Consider the following 23,103-nt stretch of genomic DNA (forward strand, 5'->3'; position numbering starts at 1 on the left):
CCCGTGCCCCGCGGCTGGCGACCGGCCGGGGCGTCCCGGGCGTCCCGGGCGTCCCGGGAGCCCCGGGGCTGGAGGCAGCGGCGGTGACGTGGCGCAGGACCCTCCCTCAGGCTGTGCGCCTGCCTCCGTGCCCCTGGCCGGTCTGTCCCCTCCCCTGGGTGCCCGGCGCCCCAGCGGCGCCGCGGAATGTGGGGTCGTGGGAAAGAGGTTGCCTGTGAAGCCGCCCTCACCGCGAGGAGTCGAGGGGAGGCGGGAGCAAGGTCGGGGCCTTGTGCGCTCCGCTGCGGGGTTGGTGCCGGCGGCGGCGGAGGGCTGGCCCAGCCCGGGTGCTGTTAGCAGCCCTTGTTCCCCGCCTGCCTTCGGGTCTCCGAGCGCTTTCTCCCACCTGCTGCCGCGGCTGTGGCAACCGCAGCTGGCCGCACGTGGAAGGACCCGCGGAGGGGAGGAAGGGGAATCTTTGGGACCAAGGTCATTGGGACAAAACTGTCTGGGACCGAGTCCCTGCGCCCGTTGAGGAGAGTTGGGTTACGGTCCTCGTGGAATCCTTTCTTTCACTACAATACAATGAGGAGCTTGGTGAGTAGGGTTATTTACCTACTCCTTGAGCTCCAGTCAAAGGGTAAAGCGGTCCATGCAGGGAGTAGAAGTAAGGATTAACCATATTCAGTTACTCAATAGACGGTGTGTATTTGCTGCCTCCGTTTTGTTTTTATAAATTATGACTCCCTTGTTTGTAGATGTTTTTTGAAAGTTAGAGGCTTATTTGATTACTTGAATTGACTCTGCGTTTCTAAGAATTGGATGCAGTCAGCTTCATTACCTTTTTTTTTTTTTTTTTTTGGTTCGGTGCTTGGGTTTTGTGTTCTAGTATCATATTTTAAAATATTTGAACTAATTATAGCGTAGTTTGTAGTTTCTTTTAACAAGTTTTCTTTTCACACACGGCACCAAATAGCGCATGAAAGTTAGCTCGTGAAACTGAGAAGTCTAATCAAAAGAAGTATTTAATTGTTGCATTATGAGCGAAGTTCAGTGAATCGTTTCGTCAGAAAACTGACTTGATAATGTTTTCAGATTCTTGCACGTCCAGAAAAAAACTAGCTACTGTCCCCCTTGTTATAATGTGCTTAAAAATCTCTGACATAGTGTTTCCTGAAATACCTGAAAAATTTCTAGGAGCTAGGGGGCTCCATCTCATTATACTTTGGAAAGAGTATGTGACCCTCAAAACACTGCGTTAGTACTTATGTTGATAAGATAAAATAAGTGTCCTTCATCATTGGCCTGAATATTATTAGTATTTGTGCTAGCCAGGACCTTCTCTCTTCCCTGGTGAAGCAGTTTTATCACCTGTAGGGGAGAAGCTGAGAAGAATGGTATTAAGTGGCCCAGGTTGCATAATTACTAAGTGGCTGAATTAGATCTAGAACTCAGATCTGTCTGGCTCTACAGCTGGGCCTCATTCCACTCTACCTCACCACTGTATGTCATATAGATATCTGTTTACATACTTCAATTTTTCCAGAGCAGAAGAGTAGTAAAAAGAAAAAGTTACTAAAAATAGGAATTCCTTTTTAGAAATGTCCACTTACTATTCAAAAATGTGTACCAAAAACGTGTAAGAGTAGCAATTACTGCATTATTTTCTCAGTATGAAAACTACATTCCATTTTATTATAACTAATACTAGTAGCTCACATTTTATTGAGTGCTTACTGTGTGTGAGGAACTATGCCAAGTGCTTTACATATATTGCCTTATTTAATCCTCAGTAACTATGAGGTGGTTATTGCTTTTATTTTCATTTTATAGACTAAGGGACTGAAACATGTAGAAGCCAAGTAATTTACTCAAATTTTTGAGGAAAGTGGTAGAGTGAGCACTCCAATTCAGACTGTTCTGTCTGTTACCACTCTGTGGTTCTTAACCTGTAGGGTCGCAGGACTAGGAAGCAGGTAAATTAATTCATTTGGGGATAGGTAAGAATGTTAAATCTCCTTCAGTTACTTAGCACTAGAGGACTGAAAAAAAAAGAGGTGATTTTAGCATTCGTCTGTGGGTCAGGTGGATATCCATCTGAGGAAATCTTATTTGTAGAAGATTGGTATATATTTTAGCTCTTAATACATTTTAGGATTCAAAGTAATTAGTAATGTCTTTCAAAATTATCTTTGCTTAATTTTACCATTTGGTAGTCCATATATTTCTTTGATGAAAATCAGCATAGAGTTTTAGTGTGCAGAACAACCTCAACAGATCTTTTAGTACAGAGGTCTTAGGGAGTTCATAGTGGATATCAGAAGGAAATTGTAAACAAGTTTTTTGGGTGCAAGCATATGTTTTTGGTAATAGAGTTTACAGCTTTTATCAGCCTCTCTTAGGAATTAGAGACCCTGAAAAATAAGAACCTAGTCTAGGTGTTTTCCCTTCCATTCAACAGATGGGGAAACTGAGGCTCAGAGAGGTAGACGTGACTTGCCAAAGGCAGGTCACAGAACAGATTGGTGATGAGAGTGGTCCAGACCTCAGGTCACCAGACCCCCATTTCAGAGCTCTATTAAAATTTGTACTTAACCATGCTGCTTCTCAAAGTCAGCATATTATAGTACTGTAAATGTTACATTTTATTACTTGATGGGAAATTGCCAAATGTGTTCTTGGATATTGCGGTTGCTTCACTGTGAACACCTATATTCAGTCCTGTTTAGGTGATTGGATAAGCTGCCAGCAAAAGAGTATATTAGACCTTTAGAGTAAAAAAGATGTTTATGGATTGTGTAGGTCTCAACATAAGACTGATTCCTCACCAAAAGTACTAATAGAGAATATTTTCTGTAGATGGTTGTAAATAGTGTTTAATCTCCTGATTCAAAACAGGTTATTTGCTAGAAAATACATTTGAAGGTGAACAAACTGGAATGAGGAAGGACTTTTGTACATTAGTAACAGTATGCAAGTGATGTTATCTATTCTGAAGACATTGTACAAATGGAACATTATTTAAATATATCCTGAAATTTCTTTTCCAAAAAGATTACAGTTGTTGATTTTTGCTTAAAATACCTAATCATACATTTTTGTGAGGATAATAAATACATAGCAGAGTAAAGTAAGTAAAGCCAACCACACGTCTGTGCTGACATTGGGAGCAGTGAGAGTCTGACTGTATGAACTTAGCAGGTTACGTATACTGACCTGAAAATTTGGTGTTGCTGATACATTTTATGTCATTTAGAAATTATGACAGTAATACTGGAAAGTATTATTTTAAAGTATATCAACGACACACAACATCCAGAATAAGAGTGAGCCTCTCTCCTTGCCCTTTCCCCAGTCAGTGCCCCTGCCTGAGCAGTCCCTATTAAGTTTGAATATATTATGACCTTATTTCCTATGCTTTTACAATATACATTGTATAGGTTTTTTTTTTTTTTTTGTATAAATGGTATACTATAAATATCCTGGATTTAAAAAACTCTTAGTGATACTTTTCTGAATGGTAAGAAATTGAAGCTGTGCAAAAAAGGTGTATGGGGAAAGTAAAAGTTCCCTAAACTTTTGGTAATCTGTTGCAAAAGCCTTAAAAATCTACACTTTCTTTGACCCCAGCTATTTCTAATCATTTATTCAGCTTCTGGAAATACTTGCACACACATGAAAAACTGTAGTATATATATCTTGCTGTAGCAAAGAACTGAAATAATATGACTGTCTAGATGGAAGAAACTGGTTAAATAAATTGTGGTATTCTATATAGTGGGGTATTATGGAACTCTGAAGAAATGTGGATCTAATATGTGACAGTGTTTTTGATGGAAAGATCTGAACAGATGTGGAAAGATGCTCAAAATAAATGAGGGGGTAAAGTGAAGAATATATGGTTTTATTTTTGTTTTCTAAATAAAAAATCTCTGCATATACTTGTATATGCATAGAAACAGAATTAGAAGCTATATACTAAACTTTTAAGAGTGGCTATCTAGGGACTGCTAGTGGAAGTGGCAAAAGCCCTCAATTTCTGTTTTAATACAATAGTTTGAATTTTTTTGCAGTATATAATATTGAATCACAAATAATGTGTTGCTTTTATAAATATGAATGTTGCATGTGTTTTTAAAATCTATAATTACTTTTTGAATTTTCTGTGAGTTTTAATCTCAAAAAAAAAAAAGAAAAAGAAAAATTAAAAGCCCTGCCTGTCATGCCTCAGGCTGAGTAGACTGTGGGCTGTGGTTTTGTGTTTATAAACCAGGTCGTCCCTTTCTGCAGATTTGTTTAATCATTGCTGGTAAAGCATAACCTGGCTAGCAAATGAAAGGAAAAGAAAGTCTTTTGAGAAAGAGCTATTAGAAAACCAATAATCTTTATTCTGAAGAAGAGGCAGGGATTTACTCTCAGGCCATGCTGTATTCACTAGTAATTGTGGGAAAAATGAGACCCACTGTAAAGTGACAGAGAATATTCTAGACTAGGGGCTTTCAAAGTTTAGAAGGTGCGTAATCAGTCTTAGGGTGACTGTTAAGACCGCAGACTCCGGCAGGTTCTGACTTGCTAGGCCCTCACTCATTCTGCCCCCTCGCTTTAATGGCTTCCTCAGTGGGGTTCTGAACGCTCAGCATGGTTGCTGGCCCCAGCCTCTCTTCCAGCCATAACGCTGTCTCTCTGTTGCCTTGTCTTCCAGCCTGGGCTCCACATAACAGGAAAATGTGGGGCCTCTTTTTCAAAAAGTAGGAAAAAGTGATATTAGAGCTTCTAAAATACAAAGCTTTATCCTTTAAAAATATTTCATTACTTACAAAACACAATAGGGGTAATAGTGCGAACAACAAATTTTTAAATTGCATTAGAATAGTATTTTGTTATTTTATATAATACAATAAATAATAATTGTGATATCTTGATTGATCATAAGATATAACTTTGGCTTGCTTTTCTACAAATTTATTAGGCCATCAAAATTTTTACTTTTAGCAGGCTCATTTTCAGCTAGTATAATTGAAACTGTATCTGTTGCTTTTGACAAATGCAAGATTGCAAATAATTTTTTTTTAAGTGAAAGTAGATTTATTCAGGGAGATACACACTCTATGGAGAGTGTAGGCTGTCTCAGAAAGCAAAAGAGGCAGCCGGAAATAATTTTTGGTAATTCTTTATTTTAAGTGGGATCTTTCTGTTAATGCAAATATTACTAGAGATGTTATATTTTATAGGCTGTGACAGCATGGTAATATATTTCTGTTTACAGTTGTCCCTTGGTATCTGCAGAGGATTGGTTCTAGGACCCCCACCTCAGATACCAGCATCAGCAGATGCTTGAGTCTCCTGTATAAAATGGTGTGGTGTTTGCATATAACCTACACACATCCTCCCATATACTTTAAATTATCTCTAGATTGCTTATAACACCTAAGTAAAGCCAACCACACGTCTGTGCTGACATTGGGAGCAGTGAGAGTCTGACTGTATGAACTTAGCAGGTTACGTATACAGACCTGAAAATTTGGTGTTGCTGATACATTTTATGTCATTTAGAAATTATGACAGTAATTAAATTATCTCTAGATTGCTTATAACACCTAATACAATGTTAATTCTACGTAAGTGCTTGTTGGTGCATGGCAAATTCAAGTTCTGCTTTTTGGAACTTTCAGGAATTTTTTTTCCCCAAATATTTTGATCTGTAGTTGATTGAATCCATGGATGTAGAACCTGTGGGACCAGGTTCTGCTTTACTAGTAGTGATTAAACCTGAGGGCCAAATGTTCTTATTTACAAATAGAAATTTTGCTACGTTAGGGGCTGATGATTTTTGTGGAACACTTTTTTCTGTTAACTCTTCATATAAATCACTGTCATGTGTGTTTGACTTTAATTTTAGATGTAAATTTATCAATACTTTAATGTTTCCTGTGACATTTTTTATTTGTAGAGGTCATACAAGAAACGAAAAGTAGTTTAATGATTTGTATGTAGTTTAAAATGCCTGCTTATGCATTCTGCTGTTGTATCTTCAATTGTAAAAAAAAAAAAAAAAAAAGGTAAAATTGTCTTCTCATTAGTAAATGGTTCATCCAGAAAAAAAAATGTACAATGCTTTGTTAATAATAGTATGATCTTGTATACAGGCAAAACTAACCTACAGTGACAGAATTCAGACTAGAGGCTCCCTTTTGGGGATATTAACTGCTAAGGGTGTAAGGGAGACTTCTGGGATTTGGAAAAGTTCTACAAATGTTGATTTGAGTAGTGGCTACATGGAGTGTAAACGTATGTAAACCTGACTTTATTGAACTTTATTTTAAGGAAGTATTACCTCAATTAAAAAATAAATAGGGGCAGGGTATAGCTCAGTGGTAGAGTGTGTGCTTAGCAAGCATGAGGGCCTGGGTTCAATCCCCCTTACCTCCATTAAAAATAAATAAAACCTAGTCCCCCCCCAATAAAAAGTATACAGTGCTGCATGTCAGTTATATCTCAGAAAAACTGAAGAAAGAAAATTTTTTAATAGAAACCACTCCATTGCTTAAATTTATATTTATTGGTTGGTATTTTTATGTACACGTTGACTGGCTTACATGATAGTCTCCTTAGCTTAAGAATTCACTTATTTTTCTTACTTATTTATAAGAGACTTTAAAACTTCTTCCTCTTGTATATTCCATTTTTGGAAAACACAGCATCACCTCTTAACAATACAGAAGTTAAAGAACATGGAAAATATCCCTGACCTCAGGATTTCCTCTTAGAAGAGGAAACTTAAGCCCTTCCAGATGACAGCTTTTTTAAGCTTTGGGGCTGTCCCGGCCAATTGCATCATGTCCGGTACACGTGGTCCAGTGTGGTTTAGGAATCAAGTTTGCATTTAGCTGCAGTTCACATGCAAGGCCGCTAAATAAGCCAAGGACATTTTCATTCATCCAGTGAGATGACATGATACAGAGATGCATCTGGAGGCAAGAAACAGAAATAGGACTAATAGTCTATTATGAGGACACGTGGGTCATAGAGGTGCAAGGGATTAAGGTCAAGCAGGCGTAATCCTGGCTTGCCTGCTAAGCAGCTGTGTGACCTGACCAGATTTCGTCAGGCCCACCTGCCTCATCTGTAAAATGCAAGGTGCACAAGATTAGGGCTGGCAAGTTGCTTTCCGTGCAAGTGTCAACCCAAGAGAATTGTCGGAGGGGTAGTGAGGTCTGATCCTGGACTATGAGAAATAGTGATGAGGTTCTTTACTCATGTCTTTCATGGGCACAGTGTTAAGGATGACCTCAGTTTTGTGACAGGTTGGCCATTTCTAGGCCAGGAGATACCTGTGCTCCCCCTCCATTAAGTTAACTGTTACAGATGTTCATAATGAGAGGGATGCAGTGAGCAGAGGATGCTAGGGAGGAACCCAGGATGTGGACTATTGGAAGTGTTCCTTTAGCTGTTTTCATGTTTCCTGGTAAAGATGTGGTAGAGATGGGACCTGTGCTATAGATGAAGAAACAGAAAGAGTCTCCCAGAAACAGTGAAGAATGAGGTCCTCGGACCCTCACATGAGCCAGAAGTGCAGAATGCTCTGAGACCCCAGAAGGGATGGGAGACAGGTCCCAGGTATGACAGACAGACACCGAGAGACACCACACCCAGATTGTGCAGTGAGTTCAAAGACTGCCATCAGCAATTCCTTTTGATTTTGCAATTTCCCTCCTTGGGTTTTGGTTTAATCTGGGTTTGGGAAATCTTAGTGTGAAAGTTAAAATGAAACTCAAGCCTGCCCACGTTCTGTAGCTGCTCTGGCCAGCTGCCAAACTGCATTCCCCAGGGAGGTGATCATTCTGCCTTCTTTCTCTCCTCCTGGGGGCTTCCAGGTGAGCAGTTAGCTAAAGCACACACAACAATGTGCTTGTCACTTAGGAGCTGGTGGACGGGCAGGACTGTGGTCATATGTTGGTAGTAGACGGGGTTGAATTAGTGTTGGGAGAGAAATGAGGCTTCTGCAGTGGATGCTGATCTCCATCTTCTTAAGTGATTCCCGGGGAACATCAGGGTCACGTAGAAGAATAGGCTGGGAATCCCAAGCGTGGTATGCATTGCACAGCGTTGCCTCAGATTTATTCAGAGATCACAGAATCAGAAATGATGGAAAGAGATATTAAAAGGAAGAAATGAAGTGCTTTCCAGCAGGCAACCCAGGTGACAACATAGTGAGCTGGGGCTGGAGATGAGTAGTGGCCCAAGTAAATGTCAGGTCATTATAAAGACAACCATGGAGGTTCAAATTCAAGACAGGGGGCACAAACCAAATGTGACAGCACAAAGGAACCTCAGAGAGCCTCCAGACTGGGCCTCGGGTCCCCAGGGAAACTGGTTAAAAACCTGAATTGGGCACTTTCCCATCAGCCAACATGCTGACTCAGAATCTTGGGATAAGACTGGAAATCTGTGCTTTTGGAAGTGGTCCTGGTGATTTCGGTTCATAGCCAGTTCGGAAGCCATCAACCGAGTGCCAAAGCATGTTCGTGGGTGGGTAAGCTGAGTCTCATGGAAGGAAAATGATTTGTGAGAGCTTGGCTGACAGTTTTGTGCAGAGGCACAGCCTAGAGGAGCTGGGGTGGGGGGGGGGCAATGCTCAATTACGTGTCATGTGTCTGTTTGGTCCCTGGTCCCCCGTGGGAACTCCCCTCTGTCAGAGGCCCCAAAGCCTTCAATGCTTTGAGGTTTTGGACAGGAGTGGGAGGACAGGTCGGCTAAGGACTACTTCAAAATGAAGAGCTATGGCTTTATGAAGGGAGTGCAAGCAAATTCTATTTACGGTTGAGCACGCAGAGTCCACCTCACCACTCCTGCCGCTTACCATTTCCTGCCTTCCGCCCAGGGCTTGCCCAGTGCTAGAGGGACTTCTGAGCATTGATGCATATGGTGACATCGTAGCTGTTTGTAGTCCAACTCACTGTGTGCTCCTACACGCCATTGGAGGTTTCGGGGTCACTCTTGATTGGTGTTTGGAGATGGGATGTTGGTGGCAGAAGAGGCACGCAGGACTACTGGACCTGGCATGAGGATGAATGAAGATGCTAATTGTTCCTGGGACTTTGGGGGCCTTACAGGGGGCTCTGATGAAAACTACTGTGTCCAGGCGGGCACCGGCTGAGCCAGGAGTGGGTTTGTAGTAACCCAGGCTCCTTACTGGCCCTGAGTACAGATTTGAAGCACTGTTCCCTCCAGCTCCTCCCCAGCCAGTACGCATGATGATGTTTTCCAGGAGACACAGCTCCTAGAACTGAGGGAAATTGTAAGATCATTTGCCAGATTCCCTCACTTCCTGCCTATGGTACAGTGTTATCCCCATTGGATGGGGAGGGAAATGGAGGCCCTGAAAGAGAAGCTGATTTGCCTAAGTGCACGGGAGTCAGTGCCCCTCTGTAGTCAGCCCTGACAGCTCCTGCCTTCCAGGCCTGGACCTTTCCAGCGCCCTGTGTCCCTGAGTACACTGCTATCTACAGCCACCATCTCTCCCCAAGACTGGCAGGCAGGAGTCCTGCTAGTTGGTCTTTATCTTTGGTGAGGAGGCTGGCTTCTATACAAGTGGGTCCTGGTTTTGAAAGAAGAGCAGGCCAAGTTCATACACCACAGTGGAATCTTAGGGGACCATCTGGGAAGAGGAGATCCTGTCCCTTTAAATGCTTGTTTCTAAACCTCCATAGCTGGGCCTTAACGGCCTAGTGATAAAGGGAAGAAAATTGGGGGGAATGGGTGGACATGCACCTGAGTGCCAGCCGGTGGTATTTGGTCTGAGTCCCTGCCTTCCTTTCTGTCCCCATGACTAAACATCTTCAGTAAATCCTCTACAAGCTACCTCTCCTCCTCCATCCTTACCATTACTTCTTGCCTAGACATTGCAGAGACCTGCTCTCAGATCCTCCTTCCACACTCCATCCTGCCCACAGCCACCGGCTTTCTCCTCCTCAAGCATACTTCTGATTATGGCCCTGAGCTTCCCTGCTGGTCAGAGATCCTCAGTGTCTCCCTATCACTTTCAGAATTGAAGCCAATGTCCCTCTTGACATTCAAGATCCTCTAAAACAAGACTCCAGGCTTGCATTCTAAAATCTCTAAACTTTTTTCCTATTCCTGGACCAAATTCCAGCCAGACACGATTTCTACTTCTTGATGAGATTTCTGCTTCTCACCTGCTCTTCTCCTGCGCATCCTGAACTAGTGCTATAGAAACCTCTCCTTTTATCTCACCTCACTGTTTAAGACTCCTGTTTATGCCTCTTCTTCACTGAAAGGTGTCACCTGACTATTAAGTCAGCTGTCACCTACGCTTCCTCTGAGATCTTGGTTTACATAAGATCAGTATTTAAAAAATTTTTTTTAAATCAGTCTCTTTGGGGGAGGGAATTAGTTTTTTGTTTATGTATCTATTTTAGTGGAGGTACTGGGGATTGAACCCAGGACCTTGTGCGTGGCAGGCACTCGCTCTACTATACTGAGCTCTACATGCCACCCGCCCTGCCCCCAATATCAATATTTCTCTGGGGCTGAGGGTAGATGAATGAGAATGATTAGGAAGAAATTCCGAAGGCTGTTGCAATAGAATAGGTGGGGGGTTTCACTGTGTGGGAGGGAGGGGGTGGCAGGCTGGGGAGGAAAGAAATGACTGTGGGCTGGTGCTGGACAGGCAATGAAGTCCTTGAATCCCAGTGAGCTGTTGTCGGGCACTGGAATCCCAGTGCTGGAATGGCCCTATTTGTCTTGAACCTTGATGTGGAGACCAGCCAAGTCAAAAAGCCATTCACTGGGGGCACAGCCCCCACTTCCTAAAACTGTAGAGATTTCTGGGTTTCTCTCAGCTCCTCTGCTCCTCTGGCTGCTCTGCCTGATTTTTATAGAGTCGTGATCCATTCTTTTATAGGAGGTAGGGAGTTAAGGTGAGAGGGAAGTCTTTTCCTTGGCAGCATGATAGTCAAGGAATGATGAAATGAGATCTGAAATCTGCAGAGTAGGCAGTGGGGTCCTGGGGAGGTTTCCTGGAAGTAACAAAGGGAACCAGTGGGCCGGGACTGGACACAGCCTCCATCTGGTGCCAGACTAACAGAGCTGAGATAGGAAGAGGGGATACAGTCATGCCCATTCTAAGAACAGGAAGTGCTCTCAGTTGGATTATCTTAGGGGTCCACTTCCTTTTCACTGAAAAGCCTTCTGTGGAAAAGGGAGGAAGGAAGGAAACTGGTCATAAGAGAGATGAGCAGATCCAAAATTCCTCCTGTTTCCACTCTCTGGCTGCATCCCCGTGAAGGGTTCAGCACTGAGGCTGGGATCCAAACCAGGGCTTGAAACACCTCTCCGTTCCTAAACCGTGCTAACTTCCTTAGAACCCAGGATGGTATTAAATTAGAACCTGGACTCCAAGAATCCTAGTTATAAAGCTCTTGGATCGTAGCATCAGAGGAGATCAATGCTGGGTGGCAGATGAAGATCTTGGAGTGCTGGGGTTTTCAAACCTTGGTTTAGTTGTCAAAGTCTTTCCCCAAGTGACATCATAGGTGGAATCCCAATTATCAACCAGGGCAAGTAGAACCATCTGTATGAGGCAGAAGCTGGAGGCCCCAGTCCCTCACACCCAGGCCTCCAGGGTACTGCATGGTGTGAGATGCACTAATGGAGCTGAATTCCTCTCCTCCCCCAACACACACTCACATCAAGACATGTTAGTGGAGACAATACTAATGGGCAAGGGGTGAACATAACCCACACATGATTTCTACTTGCTGAGGATTGGCTCCCTCTAGTGGACAGTTGGTGCAGAGGCAGGGAATTGTGTACTGTAGGGCACTGGAGGAAAACGCTGTTGTCAAATACTGGCTTGGAAGTTTTTAGGGACATTTGTTTAACTATCCCTGTGCTCTGTGCTCATTTTTGCTTCTGACTGGGCTCCCTCTGCCCAAGCAGAAAGTCCTCTGTGAAGACCTCTGGATGACGCCAAGAGTATGGAGGACAGCACAGGGACCCTGCTCAGAGGGGACTGAACACCTCTTGTGGATGTCAGATCAATAGGTGAAGGACTATGGCAGCCCCTTTCCCTCTAGGAACTTCCTCAAGATGAAGGCCTGAGTGCCCCTGTCCTGGGACCAGGGGAAATTCTGGCTTCTGTCCACTAGATAAAAGCCCTAGGCACATCAGCATGGGATGTAGAAAAGAGTGAGGAGTCAGAAGGTGGACCTCAGTTTCCACTTCCAGTTAAATGGGCTGATGTACAAAAAGTGTTTGAGCAGTAGCTACTGGCACGTGGTAAGTTCTCAATAAGTTTAAGAGTGGTTACTTTTAGGGACTTCAGAGAAAGTATGGCTGGAAGTCTCTGGGAGACTGCAAGGGTAAGACAATGGAATTCTCATAATTTCTCCCCCAAACTGACTTCTGGTTCCAAATCAAGACATGTCACAGTTAGGAATGCCTGTATTATGGAAAAAGAACCATGAGGGATACCAGATAGGAAGGAGAGGTCCCAGATACTGTGGTGAGGATCAGATATTTTGTGTGCTCTGGGCCTCAGAGGAATGTGGCTGATGTGTTCCAGGGACGACAGCCTCTGAGTAATGTCGGCGTCATAGCTGGTGAGTTGTTCAGTCATGCCAAGCTGCTATTTTCAATTTGAAGTTTCCTTCCCCAGACCTCGGCTTTGCATGACCTGGGGACCTCGGTATGAAATGTTAATTCTGACCATCTGGGTTTGGCGGCTGTTCTATCTGGCTCAGCTGCCTGCTGCAGGGAGGTGGATGCCCTCTGGCTTTTCTCTGTGTTCTCTGTCTTGGTGACCTCCCAGCCAGCACTCATCTGAGGGAGAGTTAATTCATAGATCTCTGTTGCTGGTGCATGAGTAGTCTGTGATCAGGAACAACTCTGATGGGGGCAGGTTATGAGTCCCCTGTTACAGAAGCAGATGTCCTGACTTCTTACCCAGTCCCTAAAAAGTAAGAATGACCAGATAGAGGTGCTACCTGGCAATCCTGACTTCCCCCTGTGTTTTTTAGCTCAGACTCACAGTCCATCTGAAACCACACAGCTAGAGAAAGAATTGAATACAACCTGAGAATTCATCATCTTCTACCCTCTCCTTTCTTGGACAGAAAAACTGAGGCCCAAGGACAGGAAGAAAATCCTTCGTGCCATGCAGGGTATTAGAGGCCTATGTGTGCTAGTGTCCAGGTCCTCTGACCTGTCCCATGAGGCTCCTACTCCATTGTGCTCTCTCACACCCAGGACCTCAGTTCCTCCTTCCCCAGAAGAGAACCAGCTGGGATTTGCTACCAGCCTTTCCCAAAGTTGCTTGGAACTTCTTGGAAGAAACAATGTATAAACTTATTTTCATACCAGAGCTCAACATTGCAACTGAGATGCAGTAAATAGTCAATAATCATGGCCACTTCGGTTCAATTTGTTCTCCATGCCAGGGGCTCTTGAATTGCAGTGTGTTACTGAATTTAATCCTTCTGGCCAACATCTGAGATAAGTGCTTTTATGATGCTCATTATAAAGATAAAAGAATTGAGGCTTAGAGAAGCCAAAAGCCTTCCTTATACAAGACAAAGCTCATAAAAGGGAGAGCTGCCTCTCTGGGTGAACACACCCTTGAACTATGCTGAAGAGACATCCACACGCCTTTGCTATTTGCTCATTATTACACAGAATCCTCTAGTAGTAGGCGTCTTGATCCCACTGTACTAGGGAGATTAAATGGCTTGCCAGAGGACGCACAGCTGGGGCCAGTCAGAGCTGAAGGAAGTCTAGGAGGTAGAATAGTGTCCCTAAGCCCCACTCCCACTCTGACTCGTTGGACTAGAGTCTGGGAAAGATAACTGTGCGTTTAGGCACATCCCTGGTGATTTTAATGTATAGTGAACAGTAAGTCATGTATCTAGTTCAAGGATCCAGTCTATGGTTGGGCAGAAGCCCAGTGAGCAAATATAAATTTCCAAGAGTTTCCTTCCAGACTAGCTGCAGAACCCACCCAGGGCTCAGACATCGAGCCTCAGGCCCGTACCTGCATCCTTGTAGTGGCTGCCCTGGTGCTCTGCCTAGAGCCCCATCTACCCGTCAGGAACAAGGGAATCGTTCCCCCGGCTTCAGCAGCATTGGTGGCCAACAGGTCTGTACAGAGTGCCTCTCTGAGAATTGCCTTTGGCTGTAGAGAGCTGCCTTCCTCAAGATCACACCCTCTTTTCTGGGGACAGCTCACACCTAGTGACTGGTTATATAAACCAATAAAGGCCTGTTCCCTTTTCCTCAACTCGGATAATTCTAAAGGAGTGCCCCAGCTCCAGAGCACCTCATAGGATTAGTCTGGGGGCACTGGGATGTCCCCTCTGAAGTGAGAGACTACTTACAGCATCTCTTGCCTATCATTGAAAAAGAGGCGCGGTGCCTGGCAGGCAGCTTCTCTGTACTTGGGAAGACTGCTCTGACCATGTGCACAGAAGACTACCAGTTGCGACTGGGTTGCTGAGCGTGAGTGGGTTCCAGTGGGTCCTGATGTGGAGCAAATGATCCTGCAGCTTGTGCCACACAAACAGGTAGCCTCTGAGGGGATTAGAGGTAACTGATGGGAAACAAGCCCACTGTGTCCTGTGAAGTCTATGACTGTTGAAGAATCACAAAATAAGACACTGGGGCTTCTGGTCCATGGCCATGCCAACTAGAAAGGAGAATTTACATCTTTTGAAAAGAAGTTCCCAATGTGTTACTGGCCCTTGCAAAGGCAAAGAGCCTGGCCATAGGAATTCAAGTGGACTTGCAGCCAGAACTGCCTGTCATGAGCTGGGTTCAGTCAACCCCGCCAAGTTATAATGCCAGGTGGGCCCAGCAGCCATCCATCGTGAGACTGAAGTGATGCCTTGGGACTGGATACAAGCAGGGTCAGAGGGCCCCCATCCTTAGGCACTTTCCAAAAGTAACCTCATTAATGTAACAGCTCATAATAGCTTTCATCACCAGAACTGGCAAGGGTTTTAGAAGCTCTGTGCCAGGAACATATATTCTTATTATAAATCACCATACCATGGTGTTTACAGCCTCAAGACCAGCTGCGGCAGTAGAGAAGGGGTTAGTTCACCCCAAGAACCTTCCTCCTGCAAGTCTCCTGAGAAAAAGAAGATCATCAGATTCATGAAGACTTTTTCTAGACCGTATTGTATAAGCAAGTCAACCCAAGTGGTGCAAGGGGTGGGTGGGTGGATCCCCTGGTGTGCTGCCCAGATCCTTCTCTCCCAGGAGTGAGGTGCTTCTGCCCCAGCTGTTGACAGTGTTGGCTGCCAATAGCTCTAGCTGAGTTTCCTCTGTGGCACCTGCCCTCAGCTGAAGAATGTTGCCTTGTCCAGTCCTACCTTTTCCTGGAGTAGCTTGCCTCGATGACTGGTTGAGATGGGGATATAAAAGCCTGGGCCCTCGGCCCCATTTGGATTATCCCAGCTCTAAAGCTCCCTGTGGCACTGGCTGAGACCTGCATTGTAACAGTGCCACGATACAGATTCCTTCTCTGCTGGGTCCTGCTTTCCCTACTCTCCAGTACACTCTATGACAATTGTCATCTAAGAGTTTGCTTCTCAGAAAAACCATTTGATGACATCCCTCATTCCTGGTTGACATCTGTGAGCCATCAGAAGATTGAAACCTCTCCAGTGCTTCGTGCCCACGATTTCATACTCCAAGGGCAGGGGATGCTGTGTGTGGTGAGAGGTGAACCGAGTTCAGGATTTGTTGCGTGAGAAGAGAGAAAGCTTGGCATAGGGGATGTGAGCAAATTCTCTTCAGTCGTTCACAAATGGAAGACACTTCTCCCTCTCTACTCTCTTTTTGTGATCCCCTCTTCAAGATTTGCTGGGCCCCACTGGTCCTGGTGCGCTGTCCTGTGGCCACCTTACTGCTGGTCTGCGGTGCCTGCCTCCTGGACAGGCTGGTGTTTGGAGGTGCCTCCCTGGTTGGCATTTAGGGCTGAAGTCCGCCGGGCTGCAGGAAAGGCAGGGAGGCTTGTTGTACCTGGAATGAGTTCCAAGGGCCATAGTTCAAAAATTTCTAAACCCAGGGAGAATCCCAAGAGTTTTTTGAAGGATTTAGAATCCTTCTTTGGGCCGATGCCCATGGCTGCCAGGTCTTTATCAGCTTGTGCACATGCTGGTAAGACCTGGAGAAGCCCAAAAAGGGATGCAGGAAGCAGAGGGGCAAAACCTCAAGGATGATAAACAAAATCCTCAACCAGAAAAAAAGCCCACAAAACAGCAGCTGACCTTTCACAAGCTATTCCTAAGAATCTTCTCTGCACTGATTTGTCTTTTATTCAAACACGCAAACAAAAGAATCTGCGGCTGATTTAAAGCCTCTTTAAAGCTCTTCCTATGACGTTCTGGATTTCATATGATAAATGATGCCGCCGAATCTGCTCTAGCTGCCCTATTTGTAATTATCTCCTGAGATTTATCTCCTGAGAATAGTGGGTCATAACAAAAAGGCAGAAGAGAAAATGGGAGGCCGCTGCCCTGACTGAACTGAACTGACTGAGCTGACCATAGCCGAGTGCTTTGCAAGGACTTTGGAACGAGATCATCAACAAAGGACTGATAAATTATTGGCCTTACAGCTACAACCACTGTAGCCAGAGACCTCAGACACTTGGGCCTCCCACATTGCATCCTTCCAGGGGTCCATCATGAGAACCCCGGCAAGGGAGCAATGTCTCGTTTGTAATCAGTTGGGACACTGGAAAAAAAAAATTGTCCTCAAAGTCCTACACAAATTCCTCAGTATCTACCAAATGCCCTTAAGTGAGAGCCCCCATAGGGGCCTCTCCCCAAACTGGCCGAGCTCTGAGGGACCCTCTTGTAAACTGCTGACGGCAATACCCTTAAGCCTCCGAGGGGAAACAAAAATTAAAATTAATGGAAACCTCGTCAAATTCTGGTAGATACTGGGACTACACTCTCCACTTTAAACCCCACTCTCATACGACAACAAATCTCATGAAAAAAAGGTTTCCACCTAGTAAAGTTCAGAGAGAATTTCTACCTCAACTGTTACAAATGACTCTGAAAGAAACATTCTTTTTTGCTGTGTGACACGATCCCAGTCAATGTACTAGGTAGAGATCTCCTTTCTGAATGAAAAGGGCAGATATGTTTTGCTTTCCTATAGAGACTTCACCTTAGAATTTCCTGACCAACCTGAACCTGATCTTACATGTTCTTTACAATCTGTCCTTGATTTAGAAGAAGAATCCCAAAAGAAGTCCTCTAATTTAATCAAGGTGCTCAAAAACCTTCGGGCTACTTCTGATACTGATGTTGGTATAATAAAAAGTACGAAGCCTATAAAGAGTCAGATGAACATGACTGAACCTCCTCCTAAGTTGTCTCATTGTCCACTGAAGCCTGAGGCCTCACACCTTGTCACATCCTGAAGGCTTCACACCCAGACGCTAACCGCAGATCCTCCTCCCAGGTCAGAAACCTAGTGGGTGCGATGGTGATTTGCCCAGGACTTGAGAACTGTTAACAAGATAGTTGTACCCTGTTTCCCTGTTGTTCCAAACCCTGAACACCCTTTTGTCACAAGCTCCCTGAGACTCAAAAGGATTCACAGTTGTGGACCTTTGCTCAGCCTTCATCAGCATCCCTGTGGACCCCAACACCCAGTATCTATTTGCCTTTACTTGGAACCATCAACAATAAACCTGGACAGTCATGCCTCAGGGGTCACTGAGGCCCCTTCTTATTTCTCCCAAGTGCTCCACCAAGATGTCAGTGCCTTCCCTCCAGTCCCAGGAAATCGACCTTCTACAGTAAGTAGATGACCTCCTGCTGTGCCCAGTTACCAAAGAGACATCCATAAAGGATTCCATTTACTTGTTGTAAGGAAAAATTGCAATGATCTCCAGACACTGTTCATTACCTAGTCATAAAGTAAGCACTGGAGGAATCCAGCTTTCTCCGAAAAGGATTAAGCTAATCCAAGGATTTCCTAGACCCACAACTAAGTGATGGCTTCATTGGTTTTTAGACCTAGCTGGCTATTGCTGACTATGGCTTCCTAATTTTTTTCTATTAGTTTCCCCACTCTATGAACTTACTAAAATTTCTGTCCCTGGACCCCTTCCATGGGAGGATAGACACGAGCAGGCGTTTCTAAGATTAAAACAAGAACCTCCTGCCCTCGGGCTACCTACCTACGCAGACCTTTCACCCTGTCTGTGCATGAGCGAGAGGACCAGGCCCTGGGAGCATCAAGAGGATGGTAATAAACCCAGGCCTGTTGTCCATTACAGCGTCAGCTTGACTCGCTTGCTTCTGCCACCCCAGCTGTCTTCAGGCTACAGCTGCAGCTGCAAAGTTAGTGGAAGCCTCAGCAGATCCAGTCCTAGGAAATGATGTTTGTTCATAAACTCCTCATGCTGTCCAAAGTCTTCTTACTTCTGAACTGACCCAACGTTTCTCTGCAAGCAGAGTAATTGCCTGTGAGACCCTTCTGCTCTCACCACCTAATCTGCATCTTAAAAGTTGCAACATTCTTAATCCTGCTCTATTAGTTTCTCTGCTGATGAAGGCCAGCCCCATGACTGCAAGATAATGTCCCATTTTGTGACACGACGTCCTGATTTATGAGACACCCTGGTGACTAATCCTGATCTAATTTTGTTTGTTGATAGTTCATATTGTAAAAAATGAGAAAGGAAATTTCTGTGCTAGTTATCCTGTTACTACCCCAAATGAATTACTTGAGAGGGAAAATCTCCCACAACCTAAATCAGCCTAACAAACCCAGCTCTGTGCCAGTTAGTTGTCAGAACAGACTCTTAATATTTATACTGACAGCCGGTATGCTTTTGGTGCCGTCCATGATTTGGGGGATGTTATGGAAACAGAGGTTTTCTTATGTCCTCTGGGACCCAATCAAACATGGACAACAGGTAGATGAGCTTCTTAGTGCTGTTCTCTCACCTTCTGAAATTGCTGTCATCAAAATTGCAGCTCACACTCAAAGGACTGAACCTGAGTGTCAGGGAAATAATCCTGGCTGACTTTCTTGTGAAGGTAGCACCAGCGGAGTCCGTAAAAGTTATAACCCACGTGAATGAAGGCCATTCTACTTCTATATGCGGATCTTTTGTCGCCAGACTTGCCATCCTGATGTCCTTGCAAAATGGCGGCAATCTTCTGAGTCGGAGAAAGTAAGATGGGTGAACAGTGATTGTAAATTCAATAAACAGAGTTACGGGAAAATCAAGACGGCTGTTTGTTTCTTCTCAGCTCTCTGGCCTATCCCAGTCTTCAGTTTTTGCATTCTTTTACCATGTCACACTTAAGATGACTCAAATTATAAATAAACATTGGTGGGGAGACTTCTATAAAATTGCAAAAACAGTTTACCAGCAATGCCTGACCTGTCGGATCCCTGATGCCGGAAGAGCTATTTTTATTCCCAGAGACCTCAGACCTCCTCCCTCTGGACCTTTTTACACCTGCAACTGGACTTCATTCAGTTCCCCCTTTGTGTGGGTTATCAATATCTTCTTGTTATTATGTGTGTGTTTTCTGGTTGGGTTGAAGCCTTTCCCTGACAGAAGGCTGATGCTCTCATGCTGGGGAAAAAAAAAACTGTTAGAAAATGTGTTTCCCACTTGGGGTGTACCTTCTGCTCTCTCCAGTGACCAAGCCATCTACTTCACTGGGCAGATTATATGAGCTTTAACAAAAACCTTGCAAATTTTTTGGAATTGTCACTGTCTCTATCACCCTCAATCATCAGGCAAGGTCAAGAGAACTAATGGAATCTTCAAACTTAAAGCCTCTAAAAGTGCTGAAACTAGTAGACTCCCTTGGCCTAAGGTGTTGCCTGTTTGTAATACACCCATTAAGAAACATAAACTCACTCCACATGAGATAGTCACCAGTAGACCAAATGTCCATTTGTATACAACTCTCTGCTGATCCCCTGTTTCATGGTTTCCCCTGTGACCAGCTACTGTAAGGCTTTAATGTCGTATGCTAAAGCCTGTCAATGGTTAAAGAAGATTTCCTGGATCCCAATTCAAAGGGTCCTGTTGGTCACAGTCTGGAGCCCGATGATTGGCATTCTGGAAATGTCATCAGAAGATAGCCTTCGAACTCCATTGGAAAGGATCTTACCAAGTGCTCCTGACCACTAACACTCCTGTGAAACTAGAGGGCACTGAACCTTGGGTACACATCTCAGGAAGATGTTCCACCTGACATCTGGTCCTGTGCAGATGCTGGAGTCCTCCAATCAAAGTGGCAAGGAAGAGAAATAGCTGTTTTCAAAGTAGACTGCTTCTGCCCAAAGCACTGGGTCAGGACTTTATACTTTAACTGAACAGGAAACATTTTTTTCCTTCTCTTCTTTCTCTTACTCTGGCATTGGCCAAGAAAGATAGCATCCTCATCTGTATCTCCCAGGCCGTAGCTAAGGGGAGTAACCTTTTAGAATGCTGAATTTGTCATCAAAGATTCTAAACTATCCATGATGCTAGAGACCGTCTGTGATCAATTTCTCTTCTATTCCCAGTGTCACTGCCAACCACAATCAACCAAAACCCCCCGCGCCGAACTCTCTTACCAAGTTCAACTCTTATGACCAGAACACCCTGTGCCTTGTTTTTCCCTTTCTCCAATCATAACTGTATGTATTCAATCAGACGCAAATACCCACATAAATATTAATATCTTTGCACGCTCATGTTCTCATGATTCTCTAGATCAGGGTTGCCCCCACTCACTAAGAAATCTTACCAGTAGCAAGGCATTTAGAACAACTCTTTATTTCAGGTTAGGAGAGTCTCTTCCCATATGTGCTGAAGACTTGAACTGACCCCTGGCAGCAAACCCTGTGAGTGAGTCCAATTAAGTACCCCCCTTAATTGGAAAGGTCTGTGCCCTCAGAGGGTTTGTCTCTGTCTGTGGTGCTTATCACTCTCCTTGGGCCTGTGGCTGGCCTAGGTGGCCGGTTATCTAACTGTGCCCCTAAGAGAACTAAAATACTCACTGGTTGACTTCCCTGGATTTATATCATTGAGTTAGAAAGAACTCGATGAATGCTTAGGAGCCATTCATGTCTCAGGATTTGTTTTCTGTGGCAGGGCCATACTCCTTTGGTTTGGAGTAAATGTAAGTGAGAATATGATCACAAGTCTCTTCTTAATTCCTAAAGATATTGCAGATTCCGTTGCTAAAACAATAGCTGCCCAACAGCGATCCTTAGACTCTCTGGCCAAAGTTGTTCTTGATAGTAGGATAGCCCTTGATATCTTCTAGCTGAGCGCGGAGAGGTCAGTGCTGTGGCCAACACCACCTGCTGCACCTGGATTAACCTATCTATCCATCTGTCTGTCTGTCTATCTATCTATTTGTTTATGGGAGGAGGTAATTAGGTTTACTTATATATTTATTTTTAGAGGTGGTACTGGGGATTGAATCCAGGACCCTGTGCATGCTAAGCATGTACTCTAGTGCTTGAGCTATATCATCCCCCCTGAATTAACCCTTCTGGGGAAGCTGAAACTCAGTTACTTTAAATCGCTGAGCAAGGCACTTGGTTGAAAGATGACTCCTTCAGTGGGGTCTTTCTTTGACTTATTTGATTTTGGTTGATTTGGGTCTTGGGGGCCATGGCTTGAAGTGGACTCCAAACATAGGGAATTATCTGTCTTATCATAATCATAGTAATCTCCCCGGCGTGTTGTATTCCTTTAAGACTGGAATGTCAGAAAAGGAACAAAGAGAATAGCCAACTTAAAAGTCACGAACCTGAAAAATAAACTCAAAATGACTTAAAAACTTAAACAAAAGACAGAACACCATAAATCTCCTAGAAAAGAACATAGGCAAAACATTATCTGACATAAATCATGGCAATGTTTTCCTATGTCAGTTTCCCAAGGCAATAGAAATAAAAACAAAAGTAAACAAACAAGACCTAAGCAAGCTTAGACACTTTTACACAGCAAAGGGAATCATAAACAAAACAAAAAGACAACCTACAGACTTGGGGAAAATATTTGGAAATGATGCAACTGAGAAGGGCTTAATTTCCAGAATATACAAACAGCTCATACAACATATCAATAACAAAAAAACCAAACAACCCAATCAAAAAATGGGCAGAAGACCTAAGTAGACATTTCTCCAAAGAAGACATGTAGATGGCCATGAAAAGATGCTCAATATTGCTAATTATCAGATAAATGCAAATCAAAAGTGCAATGAGGTATCACCTCACAGAATGGCCATAATTAAGAAGTTCACAAATAATAAATGCTGGAGAGGGTGTGGAGAAAAGGGAACCCTCCTACATTGTTAGGGGAATGTAATTTGGTGCAGCCACTATGGAAAACAGTATGAAAATTCCTTAAAAAACTAAAAATAGAGTTACAGTGTGATCCAGCGATCCCACTCCTGGGCATATATCTGGAGAAAACTATAATTCAAAAAGATACATGCACCCCAGTGTTCATAGCAGCAGTATTTACAATAACTAAGACATGGAAGCAAACTAAATGTCCATCGACAGAGGATTGGATATATACATACACACACAATGGAATACCACTCAGCTATAAGAAGAATGAAATAGTGCCATTTGCAGCAACATGGATGGACCTAGAGATTATCATACTAAGTGAAGTAAGTCAGAGAGAGAAAGACAAATGTCATGATATTACTTATATGTGGAATGTAAAAAAAAGACAAATACTTACAAAACAAACTCCAGACATAGAAAACAAACGTATGATTACCAAAGGGGAAAGGGGGAAGGGTAGGATAAATTAGGAGTTTGGGATTAGCAGATACAAACTACTTTATATAAAATAGATAAACAAGGTCCTACTGTATAGCACAGGGAACTACATTCAGTGTCTTGTAATAACCTATAATGAAAAAGAATATGAAGAAGTATATATATATGAACTGAATCACTATGCTATACACCATAAACTAACACAATATTGTAAATCAACTGTACTTCAATTTTAAAAAAAATTGTGAACCTGAAATCATGGCCTGTGAATATCACAGAGATTAAGCAAAAAAAAAGGTCCTGACCTGTGAATACCAC

General features: G+C 43.7%; 2 long non-coding RNA genes across 6 annotated transcripts in view; both read left to right on the forward strand.

Annotated features, from left to right (window-relative positions):
- Positions 1-23,103, forward strand: part of LOC123612954 (uncharacterized) — a 131,925-nt gene that overhangs the window by 327 nt on the left and 108,495 nt on the right. The gene's annotated exons all lie outside the window — the stretch shown is intronic.
- On the forward strand, positions 16-20,721 carry LOC141573619 (uncharacterized). The gene is made up of 2 exons (XR_012499516.1): positions 16-576; positions 13,020-20,721. It is a non-coding gene; the product is annotated as an uncharacterized LOC141573619 (long non-coding RNA).

Source organism: Camelus bactrianus, chromosome 16 (assembly GCF_048773025.1).
Source record: "Camelus bactrianus isolate YW-2024 breed Bactrian camel chromosome 16, ASM4877302v1, whole genome shotgun sequence".
Taxonomy (NCBI): domain Eukaryota; kingdom Metazoa; phylum Chordata; class Mammalia; order Artiodactyla; family Camelidae; genus Camelus; species Camelus bactrianus.